Consider the following 18,825-nt stretch of genomic DNA (forward strand, 5'->3'; position numbering starts at 1 on the left):
GGAAAAATAGGAATAAATAGATGCCGGTGGGCTGAATTTTACCTACATCACAGACAGGTGTAGTTTGGGGATAGCCGCCCAACTATTGCTGTTCCGCGCAAAACGTTAATGTTCCTCCATCGGTAACAACTTTCCCCGATGGAGGTCACCACATTTTAACGGCTTTGACTGAATCCACCGCCAGGCATTGGCCATTTATGGAAGAGTCGCTCCCTACCATCTTTGATTTGATCGCTAAAGATCGGGGCACACTTCATTGCACCCATCGAATGCGGCGCAGGGTCAAGAAACAAGGGGAAATTGCAGAATATGGTAAAATAAGCGGGAAATCTCAAAGCTGGCGCCGACATTGAAAAATGAATTGCAAGTTGGCTAGGCGGTCGGCCAAGATGCAGCGAAAGCCTTTCAAAGTCACTGCCTGGCCCGAATCGAGCATGTTCCGTTTAAGCGTCGTTTCACGGTTTTCCCCTTGATACCCGAATCACGCTCGACGATCGACCGTGCATTATTGACTACATTACCCATTGGCCAGCTGGTTAAAGGCCTGTAATGGAGATTAGATATAGTATACCACTTATGTAGACATATGGAAAGAAACCGGGGAATGGGTCGTTTCGGAGCCAGTTTGGTGGCCGGGCAGTTTCTCAGGTGCATAAGATTAATCATGCAATGTTTATGACGTTTCATGGGAGAAGAGCGGTTTTCCGGAATGGCTTAGCAATGGTCCTAAGCCCTGGGCATGTGATAGTGTGATATCACATGCCCAGAACTTGTGATCAGATAAACAAAAGGTATTTAGTCCCGATACGATTCCAAATCCCACTTGACACAGCAGCAGTCAAGTGGCCAAAAAACCGGAAGAATCCAATCAGCGCTAAGTAGGATCGTTTACTGAATCAAATGCTGGCTGCTGAAGCTAAAAAAAATATGCCACACTTTGGGGCCTGACGGAAATGTTGATAGAACCACTGGAAACAGCAGCATGGAATGGTTTTAGAGCAGGTATATGTTTAGAATCGATTTATTACTGACGGAAGAACTGATATGTGCCCGTTTTTTTTTTGTTTCAGGTCAAATTATGTGCAAAATTACCAGATATAACCAAAGGACTGAAGCAACTGTCAAAGCACATACAAACGGACCATACCGACTTTTTGGAACCAGAACGTCAGTTCCCCTTTGATTTCAATGGCATTTTGGAACCAAAACGTCAGTGCGGTACTGAAATGTAAGTTCGGCAATTTCCTTCTCTTTCAGCCCCTTGGATATAACCAGGATAAGCAGTGATGAACGAATTAAGTGCAATTTTAAGTAAAGTGAAATAAAAATATAATAATATTTGAAAAAATGATTGTTTTATTTCCGGCTCAACAAAAAAATATCGAAATTCCAGGTAAATCTCGCATGGAAGCCATTCCGAACCTACAGTAACACTTCAAAACTCCAAACTGCAAATTACAGGATGGAACTGTTTCGCACCGCATTTGACAGTTGTTTTCCTGAGCACTTTTTCTGTCCCGAGATTTGTCCTGTAATTTCAGCTGTTGAAGATACAGGACAATATCGTTCCGACCACAGATTAAGTGTGTACACACTAAGATTGCAATTATTCCGCTCGGGATCATGATCTTCTGAATTACGGGAAAACAGCTCAAAATGACACTTGAATTGTCAAAAACAAGAGGTTTTCCTGAGGCACGGGGATATTGCTGAACGATTGTAGCACCTCAATTCTCCTGAAATTTGAAGGAATTCTTTTTCGAATATTCAGGAGTTCGATCAAATTTGGTGCAGCGATTCCCTGTAATACGTTACATGTGAAAAATTTCCCTGTCATGTGTTCGTTTTGGAGCATTCGGCGCGAAACTGGCAGTACAGTGTGAGGCCCTAAGTTTCATTTTCAGAACCGCCGCGCTGCTGGTTGCTTCAATGAACTTCAAGACGTCTGATTAATAAGATCCAGTATCCGTGATATCAGAAACATGAATATGTATGTTGCTAGAGCAGGTAAACATTTAAATAATGTATAGTTGACTAAAATTAATGTATGACCAATTTTTTCTTTTGGTTTCCAGGCGAAATATGCTACAAACTGGAACAAAAACCAGATAATGCCGAAACAGTTGCACAGGCTAGAGAAGTTGATTCCGTGGAAATGAAAACGCTGCCGATCAGCCATCAAAAACAATGGACATATCGATCCTTCAACTGGATTTATAGTTAAGTGTACGGTGAATAAATATTTTCTTTTATAATTTAATTTTTTTTTAATTATTGCTGAAAAATTTCCGATATTTAAAAAAACATAAAACATATTCATGTTTCTGATATCACCGATACTGGATCTTATCAATCAGGCGTTTTGAAGTTCATTGAAGCAACCAGCAGCGGTTCTGAAAATGAAATTTAGGGCCTCACACTGTACTGCCAGTTTCGCGCCGAAAATGACGAAACTTTGCCAATGAATGTTGCCTCACGACTTTTAGCAGAACAATCGTTTTTGCGCATCAATGCTCCAAAACAAACACATGACAGTGAAATTTTTACGTGTTATTATAGCGCCAGCACTAAATTTTACTTCGGAAGTCCGGACTTCCGATCCCGAACTTACTTCCGAACTTATTGTCAGTTGTGTTTAAAAAATAACAGTGTATTCTATGCAACGTTGCCACATATAAATTTGTATCCACCAGAGTATCTCTACATACATACTTTAAGCGGGCCACAGACTACACAACACTACTCTGCGAAGTAGTTCCACCTCCCCGTGGTGCAGAGTGGAAACGTGTCTACTTTATGCAGATGTACGGCCGAGAGAACTACATCCCCCCCCCCCCCTTATGAAGACCCTCGCTAACGAATTTGGATTACGACAATGGAATTTCTATCGGAAACCGACTCCATTGGTGAAGGTGTGAAGCTAACCGTGCCGATGTACCTGGAAGGCTGGCGGGTCGTTAAGTCACGCCAGTCTCTAACGGTTGCCTGTGGGGCACCGGGACACACCCCACAGTATCCCAGTCCTTGCTGCGCTAAGCAGGTCACTGGCGCAGTGGACCGTCTGTTACCTGATTACTCGTGGGATCAAATATGCCAAAAAATCAGAAAGAAACAAAAAAGGACGGAACGGATAAAGGCGAAAGCCCGAATCCGTTCGGAGGGAGTAGCCTTAGGCGTTCACCGGTTAGGCAATCTGCCAAACCGGTGGACCCGACGGCAACGTCGGTGGAAACACCGTGCGATGAGCGAGCGGACCCGTACGAACAAGTACAGGAAGCGCTGGAAGACCTACTGAGCTCCCCGGAACTCCAAGATCCGGGAGCTCCAGTAGAGTTGGTCACGGCCATGGCTGGCATCGCTGACCTTGTGGAATGTGTGAAGGGGAAGTCCAACATCCACAAGGAAATACGCGAGAAGCTAGCCAGGGTGATGCAGCTCTTCATCGCAGCCAACAAAGCTGTGGTGGAACGGCTTGCGGAGCCCGAGGCCGCCAGACCAAAAGAGCGAGGGCCGGCAGAGACCCCTCTGAGGGCGGACACCATCCGCCCAAAGAAGGTCAATGCCTTTGCCCAAACAGAGGGCAGCCTTGCGTTTGCTGGCAACAGCAAACGTAAGAGAGGGTCTCCCGGGGAACTCAGACCCGGTGACCCTAAGAAAAGAGCGGAGGATCCGTCTGTCCGGCAGGATCCTGCGGCCAGCGCTTCCAAGCGGGCGGAAGGCCCTGCCGAAAAGGCAGATGAGCCGACGAGCGCAAATACCGGATGGCGGACGGTATCGCGCAAAAGGGGAAGGCCCAAAGGTACAGAGACGGGAAAAGCCAAACCCCAACCCCAACGACGCAAACGTCGCGTCAGGGAGAGGGGCGAGGCGATTGTCGTCAAAGCACCTGAGGGCACGTACGCAGATGTCTTGCGACAGATGCGTACGAACGAAGATCTCGCCGATTTAGGCGAGAAAGTTCGGAGGATCCGTCGGACACGCACCGGCGAGATGATCCTCGAACTGAAGCGTGGTGCTGGAAACTCCAGCGGGACCCTTACGGCTAAGGCCGCCGAAGCCCTTGGTGACAAGGCTGAGGTGCGTGCCCTCTGTAAGGAAGTGACCATCCGGGTAAAAAACCTGGATGAAGTCACGACGGAAGACGAACTGCGGGTGGCACTGGTCGAGCAGTGCAAAATCTGCTCTGACCAGATGACGGTTCGTCTGCGGAATGGCCCTCCCAAATCTGGTATGCAGATTGGGCTGGTCAAACTTCCGGTTGCAGCAGCAAACGCCGCACTTAGGTGTGGGCGGCTAAAGGTGGGATGGTCTATCTGTCAGATATCCATCCCCCAGCAACCGGACCGGTGCTTCAAGTGCCTGTTGAACGGTCACAAGTCGTTCGACTGCACTGGGCCAGACAGAAGTGGCATGTGCTGGCGCTGCAGTGAAACCGGCCACAAGTCGACTAACTGCAAAAAGCCTGCCAAATGCCCTGTCTGCGCTGGAGACCACGCTGTTGGCAACCCTAGGTGCCCCGCCTACACAAAGGCGCAGGCGGTACCACCCCGGGCGCCAAGAGCATAGAGGTCGTCCAACTTAACCTCAACCACTGCTACACAGCACACCAGCTGTTGCGGCAGATGACAGTTGAGGAAAAGTTGGACATCGCGCTAGTGGCAGACCCATATCGCAGAGCTGCGAATGGCATTAATTGGGCGACTGATGATGCCAAACTGGCCGCGATATGGGTTACAGGTAGTTTCCCCATACAAGAAGTTGTGGCGACGGAAAACGAAGGCATGGTGGTGGCCAAAGTTAACGGGATCTACTTCTGTAGCTGCTATGCTCCCCCAAGATGGTCCTTGGAGAGGTTTGGCACTATGGTTGACAAGATGGTGGATGTGCTAATGGGGAAAAGCCCCATCGTTATTGCTGGCGACTTTAACGCGTGGGCCGATGAATGGGGTAGCCGCCTCACTAACCCCAGAGGTCAAATTCTTTTAGAAGCCCTGGCGAGGCTTAATGTGGATCTGGCCAACGTAGGGAATACCAGTACCTACCAAGGTTGGAACGGGAGCGAGTCAACCATAGATGTCACCTTCGGTAGCCCGGGGTTGGCAAGCGATTGGATGGTGAGCGAGGCCTACACGAATAGCGATCACTTCGCGATTCGCTATCGGCTAGGCTCAAGTACGCGGACAGGTAGACGCGAGTCTCGTACAGGAGAACGCCTCTGGAAGACAACGCAGTTCGACCAGAACGTCTTTGTCGAAGCGTTGCACTGGGAGAGGAACCTGGACAACCTGTCCGCGGAAGAACTGACGAGGGTTCTAGCTCGCGCTTGCGATGCTGCGACGCCGAGAAGGGCCAAGCATAAAAGCACTAGGCCACCCGTCTACTGGTGGACGGAGGAAATTGCGGGTCTGCGTGCCGACTGCCATAGGGCAAGGCGCAGGATGCAGAACGCAAGGACCCAAGAAGAGCGAACGGAGCGTAGGCCACTCTTCACAAGCGCGAGATCGGCCCTCCGCAGGGCCATCAACGCAAGCAAGAGGGCACGTTTCAAACAGTTATGCCGTGACGCCAACGACTGTCCATGGGGTGATGCCTATCGGATAGTCATGGGCAGAACTAAAAGTGGGGGTGCACCACCTGAAACGTGCCCCGATAAACTGAGAGTCATCATCAATGAGCTGTTCCCACAGCACGATGTTACCCGCTGGCCAACAGTCCCGTATGACTGGGACACCAGCGGCGAAGAGAGGATAACGGTGGAAGAACTTCGCGAGATCGCCAAGTCTCTCCAACCGAGGAAGGCCCCCGGACCGGACGGCATTCCGAACGTCGCGGTGAAGGCCGCGATCAGGGAATTCCCCGATATGTTCCGAACATCGTTGCAACGATACGTGACGGAACGGGTGTTTCCTGACACGTGGAAACGGCAGAAACTTGTTCTTCTGCCAAAGCCGGGTAAGCGCCCAGGAGACCCATCGGCATATCGGCCGATCTGTCTACTGGATACAGCGGGTAAGGTCCTGGAGAAGGTGATTCAGAACCGACTTCAGAGATACACGGAAAGTGAGGGCGGACTCTCGGGGAAACAGTTTGGTTTCCGTCGAGGTCGCAGCACCGTAGATGCCATCCGCTCGGTCATCGAGGTAGCGGACAGAGCCAGGCTGACCAAGAGGAGAGGGCTCCGCTTTTGCGCGGTTGTCACTCTGGATGTGAAGAACGCCTTCAACAGTGTCAGTTGGACAGCGATTGCGTCGTCGCTCATCCAAATGAGGATCCCGGCATATCTGTATAGGCTTGTGGAAAGTTACTTCCACAATCGCCAACTGCAGTATATGACCGGCGAGGGTTTGCGAACACAAGAGGTTTCGGCGGGTGTTCCACAGGGGTCAATACTCGGCCCAGTTCTGTGGAACATCACTTACGACGAACTCCTACGAACGAGCCTCCCATCGGGAGCCGAACTCGTAGGATTTGCAGATGATGTAGTCCTCTTGGCGAGGGGCTCCTCAACAGCGGAGGTTGAGCTACTGGCCACGGTAGCTATCCAGGAAGTGGAACGCTGGATGCACTCCAAGTGCCTGCGTCTAGCCCACCACAAAACCGAGATGGTGCTTATCACCAACCTGAAATCACCCCAAACAGGTACCATTGCCGTTGGACCGTGCAACATCGTGTCTAAACGCGCAATTAAGTACCTAGGGGTGATGATTGACGACAGGCTCAGCTTCACGAGCCATGTCGAACACGTATGCAAGAGAGCGGCAATGGCCACGGCCGCACTCACACGAATGATGCCGAACTCCTCGGCTATCCAAAGCAGCAAAAGGCGGATCATTGCAAGTGTGACCACTTCGATCTTGCGGTACGGAGCAGCGGCCTGGAGGCAGGCCCTGGGAGGAAGCTGTAACCTGCAGCGACTGAGCAGCGTTCAGCGGCTGATGAACCTGCGGGTTATCAGCGGATATCGGACCACGTCGTCCGAAGCCGCCTGTGTAGTAGCGGGTGTTATGCCCATCTCGGTTTTGCTAGAGGAGGATGTCTATTGCTACGACAACAGAGACACGCCCAACGTTCGAGATCTCGCCAATGAGGACTCGATGTCCAACTGGCAGCAGCTGTGGGACAGCTCAACGAGAGGAAGGTGGACCCATCGTCTGATCCCGCACATCGGGAGCTGGATCGGAAGAAGGCACGGTGAAGTGGACTTCTATATGACGCAATTCCTGACTGGTCATGGATGCTTCATGAAGTACCACTACCGGTTTGGACATGTGGCTTCGCCATATTGCCCAGATTGTGGTGACGTAGAGGAAACACCCGAACATGTGGTGTTTGTCTGCCCGAGGTTTGCGGCGGTACGTACTTCCATACTTGCCGCCTGTGGGCCTGACACGACAGCAGATAACGTCGTACAGAGGATGTGTGCGGATTCCAACACTTGGCATGCGGTCAGCGATGGGTTCACCCGGATCATGACTGCACTGCAGAGGAGCTGGAACCAACGGCAGTCCGCGAACGGTGTAGGATGACTCCATCGGCGGGGAGCATCTGAGTAGTGTGCGTCCGATTCCCTGATCGAAGCTACAAAGATAAGGCATCATCTTCTGCGTAGCGGAGGTCAGGGGTGCGCCGCGAACGTGTGTAGGATACCCCAGTGTCGGGGGGTATCCGAGTAGTGCCGCTTCCTAAGAGGGACACTGCGGGGATAAGACTTTACCTTCCTCGTAGCGGATCTCGAGGGAAGAGGGTTAACCACTGTCGGGGGATACCCACGGGTAGAGAGGCTCTCGACGCCGGGCGAGCCTCTCGAGTCGGTGTAGGATGTCGTCACCGTCGGGAAACATCCGAGTCGTAGCGTTCCAAGTCCCGAATGTGTGCCGTGACAGGCGCGAGTCTAGGATAAGCTGCTCTCGATTTGGCACACAACGGGCAGGAAAATCCGCGGGCCATAAATCCTAGGGTTGCCAACCAAGGGGGGATAAAGAAGACCGGACAACGGTCGGAGTAGACTGACCCCATCGACGGGGGGCAGTCGAGTAGAGTGCGTCCGACCCCACGGTTTGAAGTTACAAAGATAAGACAATACCTTCTGCGTAGCGGATGCCGTGGGTGCGCCGCGTTCGTGTGTAGGATGCTCCACCTTCGGGGAGTATCCGAGTAGAGCGGTTCTCAACGACAGAAGCTGCGGGGATAAGACTCGACCTTCTTCGCAGTGGAAATCGTTGGGAAAGGGTTATTCCACGTTCGGGGAATACCCACGGGTAGAGTGGCTCTCGACGCCGGGCGAGCCATTCGAGTCGGTGTAGGATGACGTCTTCGTCGGGAATCATCCGAGTCGCTGCGTTAAGTCCCGCGCGTGTGCCGCGACAGGCGCGAGTCCAGGATAAGCTGCTCTCGATCTGGCACACGACGGGCAAGGTGGCAAACTTCGAACCCTGAAGATAAGAGGTCGGGCTTCGAGTCGTTAGAGGAGAGGTCAGGCCTCAAACCTTCAGGCGGAGAGGTTTGTGTGGTTAACCCCGAGTCTTTATGATAGGAGGTCGGGTCCCGAGTCGTAAGAGGAGGGATCAGGCCCCTTACCAACAAGAGGAGGGGTACAAGTGGTCACCTCGAGTCATTACGAGGAGAGGTCAGATTTCAAGTCGTTAGAGGAGAGATCGGGCCTTGAATCGTGCAGAGAAGAGGTAAACCTCGAGTCGATGCGAGGAGGGGTCGGATCTCAAGTCGTTAGAGGAGAGATCAGGCCTCAAGTCGCGTAGAGGAGAGGTTTGTGTGGGAATCTCGAGTCATTGCGAGGAGATGTCGGTTCTCAAGTCGTTAGAGGAGAGTTCAGGCGTCGAGTCGTAAGGATGAGAGGTTTTGCTGAAAGTGGTCTCGTTAATGAGTATTGCCTTTGAGCGCATTAGCGCGAATAGACCTCCCACTATTGAAGCATAGTGTACTAAACAGTTCGAGGTGGGAACCAGGTCTGCGGCCCCAGGTGGAGTTTAGGGAGTAGGGGGTATACACGGAGTATATCATGAGTCTGCCCATTGTACCCATGGACCCAGAGTAGCAAACTGGGGGGACGCGGTGGCTCGCCGTGCCTTGGAATACAATCCGTAAACCGGGATTTACCACCTGTGGTTACCAACTAAAAAAAAAAAAGACTACACAACATTGGTGCAAATGCGATGAAATTGTGTCGCTGTGAACACGATTTGCATCGTGTATGGCACTACTTGTATGATCGCCCGAACGGTTTGAGTAAAATCGGTCGGGATCGAAATATTTTGTACAAACCACCCTCTGCCGGGGTGGAAATGTTTTTTGTTGTTGTTGCTGTTACTGTTTTCGCCGGCAATCGTTTGTGTTCGCGGGAAATATACTCTTCCGGGCAAGAATGAGATACACAAACCATTCAAATGAATTTGTGGCAACATTGATTTTATGTGAATTTGGCGCACGCTTAAATAAAACGACTCAATATGTTTTGGTCGGAAGTCAGCCATGATGCCAGTTCACCAAAGATGTTTATGAAATTTTTATCTAAACGCACAATACGTATTTCAGGGAATCGCTACCCCTAATTTTATCGAGCTCCTGAATATTCGAAAAAATATCCTTCGAATTTCAGGAGAAATGAAGTGCTACGAGAATCGTTCAGCAATCTCCACGAGCCTCAGGAAAACCTCTAATTTTTGATAATTCGAGTGTCATTTTGAGCTGTTTTCCCGTGATTCGGAGGATGATGATCCCGAGCTGAATAATTGCAATCTTAGTGTGCACTATCTGTCTCAGGAAATACTCTATTCCTTGAGAGGAGAATTCGCAAAACTTAAACTGAGAGAAGGTTCATCTATGAGTGTAGTGGAATTAGAGATGCCAATGTGCTTGATATTTCAGGGTTTGCCTAATTTTTTTAGGCCATTCTGATAACCTCGTATTTTCTCTATTATTTTGGAAATAAGCCTGATTTTGCGTGATTCTTTTGGTTTTTACAAAAAAAAAATGAATGTTTCAGTAAGCGGGAGTTCGAAGCAGGCCTTGGTTTAGCTAGTAGTGAAAAAAAATTTCACCTGCCAAAATTTGTTAAATTAATTTAATGTTTTGTAATAGGTACAATATGCAAAATACATGATCCTGTTAAGTTCAGTACAGCCTTCATTTGCATACGCTTGCTAATATGGAATAAAAAAAAAAGTTCAGTACACATTAGGGGTAGCCTGCCTTCCATCAGTTTTGAAAACGATCCGGATATGTAAGGATGTTAAGAGGAAGCCGAAGAGAATGCTATCGCACTTCCGATGGATACCGCCAGAGTTTCCGACATTTATAAGATGCACAAGAATTTGCGGAAAATCTTTTTTTATCAAGAGCTAAGTATCTTTCTGTCTTTTTAAACTTTGATATTTATCGGTTGGTGGAACAGTCTGCACATGTTTTTTTCTAGCTCCGTAAATATTTAAGTTTGATTAAGTTTGAAGGTTACACTTTTTTTTTGTTAATTGTGATATTATTATACGTGCATCAAATTATTCCCCTAGAGTGGGTACGCAATCGAATGGGCCACTTGGCTTCTGCTAGTGAATTATCCCCAAATCTGACGCAGTTTTCTTTTAAATAGCCGCCAATAGTTTGTCAAAAAGAATTCTAATTCTTAAGTGACCTTAAACAATTTTATACTAAACGTTAGTGAATCGTTTTGGTTTAATGAAACGAAATTGTGAAATAAAAGCATATCCTGTGGAACAGAAACAAGTGCAAGTTAATCCTGAAGAAGGCCGTACTCGATAATAAAGGCTAAAGGGGAAATCTAAGGTTCAAATAAAAACAGCATGTGTGGATATTTGCTGTTTTAAATAGTCACTTGCGTAAAACTTAAACTGTTGATGGCTTGAAAAAGTTGTTTTCCTTTTCTGTGCATGCGTTTTCCTAAATGTCGTCCATGTCACGGCTCACTGTGACTTGGAAGATTACCAAAGTTGTTCACAAAAATAAGTATCCTTGGTAATTTTTGTTGATGGGGTGGTAAGTTATAATAATGATCAATGATATAAATTATTTAATACATAAGAGATTGGACATGGCATCGAAGGAAAAATGATATACAATGGATTGTGGAATCAAGCCAGACGGAGTATTTCGGCAAATTTGGAATTCTTTATTTGTTTCGAACAGTTGGAAGGGAGTAAGATGCGCCAAACCTGTCCCAAGCCAGTGGTAACGAACCCCTTGGAAGTGCTGCAATTATTGTTGATGAGTTAAGCATGGCCAATATTGGAATGTGCTATCGAGACTTCCCGTACCGACACGGGTCATACATGCTTCCGTATTCAGGTTTTTCCAAGTGTTAGATGTACAATAACTCGAATTACGATTTTTGTCAATTTATTGTATTTGAATTAGGCCGGAACAAATTTCCATCCTTCTTTTGCTATTGAAGTTGAAACAGAACCAGGGGATGAAAAAAAATCCAAATTTTCAATAAATTGGAACAAATTGGCAAAGCTTGCATGCAATGTTTTCAGCATAATTCTTGTTAAAATTTATCCAAAGTCTGCAGTATGACACCAGAGTCTGTTTTGGGTTGAAGTGTTTAATTTCGGGAACCACACTGACGTTCTGGTTCCAAAAATTTGGTTCGGTGCGTTTGTTAGCGATTTGACAGCTGTTTCAGTCCTCTGGCCGTAGTAGGCGATCAGAAATGCAACTTAAAATGGCCATTTTGTTGAAGGTCAATGGCGTTCCATGCCCGGCCGTTAAGCCTTCTTGCCCCTCTATCCCTTTCTCCGGCTTCTCCTCAGAAACTCATAATTGCTGAGATATTTGCTTTATATTGCCAAAATGATAACTTTTGAAACCGCTGGTTTTCTCTGTTTTGACTACCGAAATCGACTCGAACGTCAACGTGATGGAACTGTGATCAATCGCTCGTTAAAACGATCACATCAAAGATTGACAACATGTCATTTGATTGATACCTGTTCGGCGCATGGCGGTGATTCTTTCGATCTTTCGATGAATACAGCCCTCAAAATGAGTTTCAGCTATCTTTGCGGTCAGCGTACAGAAAAAAAAAATCGTACAGCTATCAAAAATGCCGGCCACAACGGTGCGATCCTCTCACGACGATGACTCCCGGCGAAAGACGCCAAGTGTCAGTTAAGCCGATAGGCCGATCTTAAGTTGTTGCGGTGGGGCCAAATAAGGCTGAGGCTGAGCCTCTGATTTATTCTCGTCGGCATTGATGTCGCGCCGTCTGACACTCGGGTTCCGACACCGGGTCCCGAATGAATCTTTCGTTTGTGAGAGAAGAGTGCCGGGCTGCCGTTCGATTTAGACAATATCTTAATACCTGTTTTTCTTCACGGTTTTCGTAGTTTTTTTGCCGAGAGTGTCAGCTAATCGAACCATTAGTACCGACGACGTCCGCGAAAAAGAAATCTGCTTAGTTTTGTTTTATTCGAGGCCGTTTCTGAATCCAAACAAACCTGGGAGCCTGCACGTGCTGCATCACCCCGAACACAAGAGAAAAAAAAAAAGACAAATGCTACTCACCATATCTCGCAGAAAAAAACGCCAGCTCAATTCGCCATAAGGGATTCCACCTCTTGTCACCTGATCTCGGTAGTTTTTCTTTTTGTTTTTATCTTCCCGTGTGTGCCACTTGTATCAATGTCAAACTTGATATCTGCTACACTACAGGTATTTCTCTTCCCTCACTATGGGTGGTTCAAACGCCAAACGCTGCATTTCGATACGGAACTCACTAGTGAACTTGGAAATCTGAGCCTCGATCGTTTCGAGTACAATTTTTTTCTCTCTTACACTTATTCTTTCCTCACTATTTGGACGACACTGAAACTCACATTTCAAACTGCACCGGGATCACACGAAACTTCGCCGATCATAAATATTCCCACGGATCAGTATTCCTGTAGGAAAGAAGAGAAGAGAAGCGAAATCAGATTTGATACTGAAACTTGTTAAGCGTATCACAACACAACATGTAGAGGTCATCGATTGAGACGTGAAAAGTAAACGATCAAAATTTGCTCGTAAGAATACCTACTGTTCGCGAAATCCGAAAGTAAAGCTGGCGTGAAACCTGTTTCGAGCTTGTTTTTGCATTAATGGATTCGGAAATAATTCACTTTCATCCAAAAGATTGCAAAAACGAAAATAAAAGTGTATCCTTCTTGAGCAAGTGATAAGCCGCACCTTTCTCGAAATGAAACACTGCGCATTGGCGAGAGAGTTGTTGTGGCATATAGAGCATAATAGATCGGGACACGATGAGCATTATCTGCCGTAGAATATAGCAACGAATTCAACTCGATGAAGTCAACTGAATTAAAGAGCCACAGCTTGACTAGTTTACATCTGACAATTTAGCCTTTAATTCATTGCACCATTCGAAAGCTGGGACATTCCCCTTTCATTTGAGCCCAAATTTGAAATAATTCACCGGGGGGTCTAGAACATTTTTATATTTTGAGCTAAGTTAGTTTGAATACTTTATGAACAAATATTTAGTACTAGGAAACAAATTAGATTAACGTCTTACATTTAAGCCCAAATTTCAAATAACTCACATGGATTTCAAAATCAAACATCTTTGTTGAAAATCTTTCATCCTTTTTGATGATTTCTGAAGGTTTTCATACTTTTCACTTTTGATTGATTGTAAAACCTTAGACACGGGTATCAAATACATGATTAAAGTGTCATATATAAAATTTTAAAAAAATTCAACCTTTTGTTTATGCTCGATTGCATAAATAAGTGTTTTTGGAGGCCATAATGTTGAATTTACGCTAAAGGTAAAACGACCGTTTTCACAGGGATAAGTATGATTTTGTCTTTGAAAAAAACTATTAAAACGGTTAAAAAATCTCTTCAAAAAAAATGTTCTCGACCCCCCGGTGGATTATTTCAAATTTAGGCTCAAATAAAAGGGGAATGGTGCAAAAATTAGCGATGCAAATTTTCGAAAAATAAAGTTTTCTCCCAGAGACACCGTGATGGTGCTTATACTGACCCAGTGGGGGTTCTCATTATGCCCCTATAGTGACTGATTTTCAGTTTTCGGCAAAATGTTATAAAATGCAATCTACTTTTTCAAGATTTAGCCCGTTAGGAAATAGAATATTTTAGAGTCTGAACAAGAAACAGTGAAGTAGCTCACATATTCCAGCTGTTTTATATACACACTTAGAAAAATCCACGTAGATTTACATGCAACTGCATGGGTAGAAAGGAATCGGCTATTTACAAGTGATAATACTGCACGTTTCATGTAAATTCCCGATAGCATTCAATGCTGTTGTTTACTGTACATTTACATTATTTAGCACATCTCACGAATCTTATTGGACAGGTAGTGGTTTCGCAAAATCAAAAAAATCACCGTTTTTATGCAGAAAAAATTTATTTCACGTTTAAATCACACTTGCTGATTGATTAACAACACTTGCACTGATCTTCGTTGCCGATTCCGCCGACGACGGCGGCTCGTCGGCTGGTTCGATAAGACAGCAGAAAATTGTCGCACGGTTGGGGCTTTGGGATTTGGGGATTCAGCATCAATATTTCCTGTAAAGAACAGCAATTAGTGTGAAATTATCAAGTCAATTACAGTTATTTTTAAAATTGATTTACCTTTAATCAGCAACCACGGTTTGATTGAAAAAAAAACTAACATCTTTTGCCATCGCAGCACGGGACTGGAAACGAACAGGAATGAAAACAAAACAAAACTGACAAACTGACACCGGCGCTGGAATAAGCGTGCTTTGACATGTAATTTTCATAGAAATGGTTGAGCTGCTATACTCTTTTTCAAAAATTGTCAAGCGACGATGCAGAAATGTAAAATCACTTGTATTGTAAGGTTACATTTTTTATCTGTGTAGTTAAATTAGCATCCTTCTTAAGGTGGCCATTATGCCCTTATCTGCCCTTAATTCCTAAAATCCACGAAAAAACCCCCGGATACTTTGGCTTCTCAAACGAACGAGCTCGCTTAAATAAGTTTAAAAATTCCTCAATAAAAATAACTTTCAAAACAATTTCAAAAGAAAAAGATTTTGTTGGTGTTTTGCATAGCTTTTCAATGCAAAATACTTTGAAATATTCGGTGTTGGTAGTAGTACATACATATAAATTCTGAGGCTTGAGAGGTGAGACTTGATTCCTGATTCCTGAGATATAAGACTTGAGACACAACCCTTACACCCGAAACCTGATACCTGAGATATGAGACCTGAGACCCAAAACGTGAGAAGTAAGACACGAGAAATGAGAAGTGAAACTTGAGTCGTAGGACGGAAACATCAAACGTGAGAGGTAGGAAGTGACTTCTCATGTTTTATGTCTCAATTCTCGTGTCTAACTTCTCATGTCTCATTTCTCTCTTTTCAGTTCTCATTCTCTTACGGTTTACATGTTATGTCACTCATCTTCTGTTTCAGGTCTCACATTTTGAAGTGTTTACCTCACATTTTTCGTATCTCACAAGACACGTCCTACTTGTTACGTCTCACTTTCTGGTCTCATGTTTCACATGTTTCGTCTCTCTGCTCACGTCGATACGTCTCACGTCTAACGTTCCTCTTCTCACGGAACACGTCTCATCTCACATGTCTGAGGCCTTTATCATGTCTCCTATCTTATCTTCAAGTCTCACGTCTCACTTTTAGCATCTCACGTCTCATGGCCAACCTCTCAAGTTCGCGTAACGCAATTTTTATCTCGGTTTTTTCAAAAAGCACGGTTATTAGGCGGCTCTCGAATATTAACATGATATTGTGTTGCACGATTTTTTAACACAGTACATACATATAGGGGAGAATGAGGATACTTGATCCCTGGGGATACTTGATTCCTTAGCTATATCTCCAAACTGGAATGTCGTACAAAGATCAAATGTTCTAGAAAAATGTGCCAAATGGAACAAAACAGCAATGGTTGAAGCTCAAAAAATTTTAACAAAATAAGTTTTTGGGTTATTGAACTTTGTTTGAAAAATTTCACAAAATGTGACTTGAAGATCTTTTTTCATCATTTTAAATTGTTCCTAACATGGAAATATTATAACAAAAATATTTATTCCAATACATCAATCTTTCGAGTGTAAAATGAACTTCAAAATACAATATTTTCAAAGCAATGGAAAACTCTCAACTTTTTCAGAAAAAGTTTTTTAAAATGTTGATTTTGGGTACAATTGATCCCTAATATATGGGTACAAATGATCCGGGTATATTCTTCTTCTCAATGGATCGTGGTCATTGCTGATTACGAGATTACTAATATTTATCCAATAGCTAATATTCATCCATCAATTATCTGAAGAAAAGGGCTAAAATAGATGATTTTCTCTTGTTTATAAAAAATTGCGCACGTAAATATGCAATGTCATAAGGGTTGAGAATAAGCTATAGATTTATTTTTCTGACAATTATAGATTTTGAAATTAGAACAAACATGACCAAAATAGTCAATTAACATTTGTTGCGTGGCAACAAATGCTCCCGAAGCTTATTGGCAATATCGTTAGTAATTTTAGTGAAACTCTTTGAAGATCTAGATTTACTCAGTGTAAGCGACGCTTCTTGACCTAAGATCGAGAGGGCGTCCTTAAAGCGCAATGGCTAACTAAGGGATGGTCGACTACGACCACCAAAAAAATGCTTAAACTACTCGCGCGTCTTTTTTGCATTGTCTGGGCATTGGGTTTGAGGAAAACCTCAGAAGAAGGGCGGTGGGAAAAGTTTTCCTGAAAGCTGGCAAGACATGAGCCAGCTCTCTATTCCTGGAACCTTGTTTTGAGACGGATGTTGTTAAAGAGTCGTAGTTAGTTGGAGTTGTAACCGAAGTAGAAAATCGCAGTGGTTCGAATTGTCGCCGTAGTACATTGCGAGTCGAAGATCGTTAGCCTTCGTAAAAGTATCGGAAGTCGTCGGAAGTGTGGTGGCTCAAAACTAACCCCCAGTCCGACTGAAGAGGCAATCCGACGGCCTATGTTTGGACACCCGGAAGACGTAGATGGCAATTCGTTGGTAAGTCGTTGTACTTTATTGATTCTCTTGAGATCTTTGGGATTGAAATGCGCTTGCATTGATTTTCAAAGAGCCGACCTATATTCCCAACGATATTGCCAGTTTGCTTCTTCCCTCATTAGAGCGCGAAAACAAATTGTCCCCCCCTGGGGTAAGAGTCCGGGCAAAGTATCTTGGCTGCTAGCACATCTGCAATCGCAGATGGCGCAAAAGTGCTGGTAGTAATACTCGCGACTATTGAGTTAAAAGGGGTACAATATCCACTACGTAACACATTCTATCTTGGGGTTTTGTTTGATTTTTTTTCCATGGATAAGGGCTTCCTGAATAAAGGATCAAGTCTCTCCTAACTTCAAAAATATCGCAATTTTTTACTCCCACGAAAATGCTTCTAGTTCATCTACGGGTTCAAGTATCGTTCTAATTTTAGGAGCGTAGAAACTTGAAGTTACACGCTGTCAGAAAATGTAAAACAGTGCGAGTTGCTAAATTTTTCCAAAAAGATATGATGAAAATAAGAAAAAGGGATCAAGTATCCCCACTCTCCCCTACGCTTATTTTTAATATTATTTTTTATTATTGATTGGATCCAGTTTTGGGATAGAAAGGTACCTAACTTGTTTTAGGAAAATTGAAAAAATAAGGGGATGTATGAGTGTGTGATTTTGTTGTTCGAGCATCTTATGATATTTTCAGGATGCCTAGGAGGATGCCTAGTTTGCCCCCCAAAGTGAATAATTTTCAGTTCGCGATATCTACAATTTTTCAATTGATTCCAATAAGCTTGTATAGTGAAGATTTTTGGTATTAGGGATATTAATTGTTGTCATGAATGATCAATACAAAAGCTATCACAGTCCCTCCCTTGGACCCTGGTATTCTTAAACCTTAATTCTTAAACCTTATTCTTAAACCTTAAACCTTAAACCAAATAATTTTAGTGTCCCGCCTTCAATCAGAGGAATTGGCGCGAGAGGTGGAACACTGCCCGTCGCGATGAAGTTTCACAACTATGTCATCGCTGATCCGCTTCCTCCAGACCCTCTCGCGGTCGAAGTGGGTATATCACCTGACCCCCGGAGATGCCGATACTGATGCCTGTTTGCCATCTGTAGGAATCGTAAAGCCTAAGCATGTTTTTCTCCTATTCAGATGACACTTTTCTCCTTCGCCCGGATAGGATGGAACGGCGACAAGAAACGGGTTTGTCTCACGACAATCAACATAAAGGTGGTTTTTGTGAATGGGAATTGCGTTTTCTTTGATAACTTGAAGCTAACGAAGAGCGAAGGAGAAAGGCCGCGAGGTCTTTTCCCATTCCCGTGACCAATTTGGCTTTACCTTTATCGCTGTATCGCTTCGCTAGGAAAGTTGGAAACGGGGAGTTTGGAAGTCTTCCAATGTGTCATGTTTAGTCGTCGGCCTCTGGGATCGTTAAGTAGACTTCAACTCTGGGATTATAGCACTTGGCGAGCACTTCAAGTGGAAAAGGAATGAAATTGGCTTTGTATTTCGGCTTGAATTGCATAACGATCCTTTCTATATCCGAATAATTACTGCTGGGTATAATTAAAGGAACCTACCCCAGGCAACGACATCTCTGCGTGCGGTCGGCCGGATTATGTCCGCATATGGTCCGGTTCTCGGTTCGCTCAGTCAACAGAGCCAACAGGTTCCATACTTTTGGCGCGATATCGTCCATACTCCTACTTGCCCTAAACATCGTCGAAAAAAAGGTTTAAAATTTAGCGGCGGCGAACCACTTTCGCGCTTTAGCACGCGA

At 45.1% G+C, this 18,825-nt stretch overlaps 1 protein-coding gene across 3 annotated transcripts in view; it reads right to left on the reverse strand.

The window, feature by feature from the left end:
- The window catches only part of LOC129740620 (leucine zipper putative tumor suppressor 1), a 175,664-nt gene that overhangs the window by 146,839 nt on the left and 10,000 nt on the right, over positions 1–18,825 (reverse strand). For all 3 annotated transcript variants that reach the window (XM_055732335.1, XM_055732332.1, XM_055732333.1), the window contains exon 2: positions 12,538–12,914. The gene's annotated coding sequence lies outside the window, so the exon portion shown is untranslated. The remainder of the gene's footprint in view (positions 1–12,537; positions 12,915–18,825) is intronic.

Source organism: Uranotaenia lowii, chromosome 1, assembly GCF_029784155.1.
Source record: "Uranotaenia lowii strain MFRU-FL chromosome 1, ASM2978415v1, whole genome shotgun sequence".
Lineage (NCBI taxonomy): Eukaryota > Metazoa > Arthropoda > Insecta > Diptera > Culicidae > Uranotaenia > Uranotaenia lowii.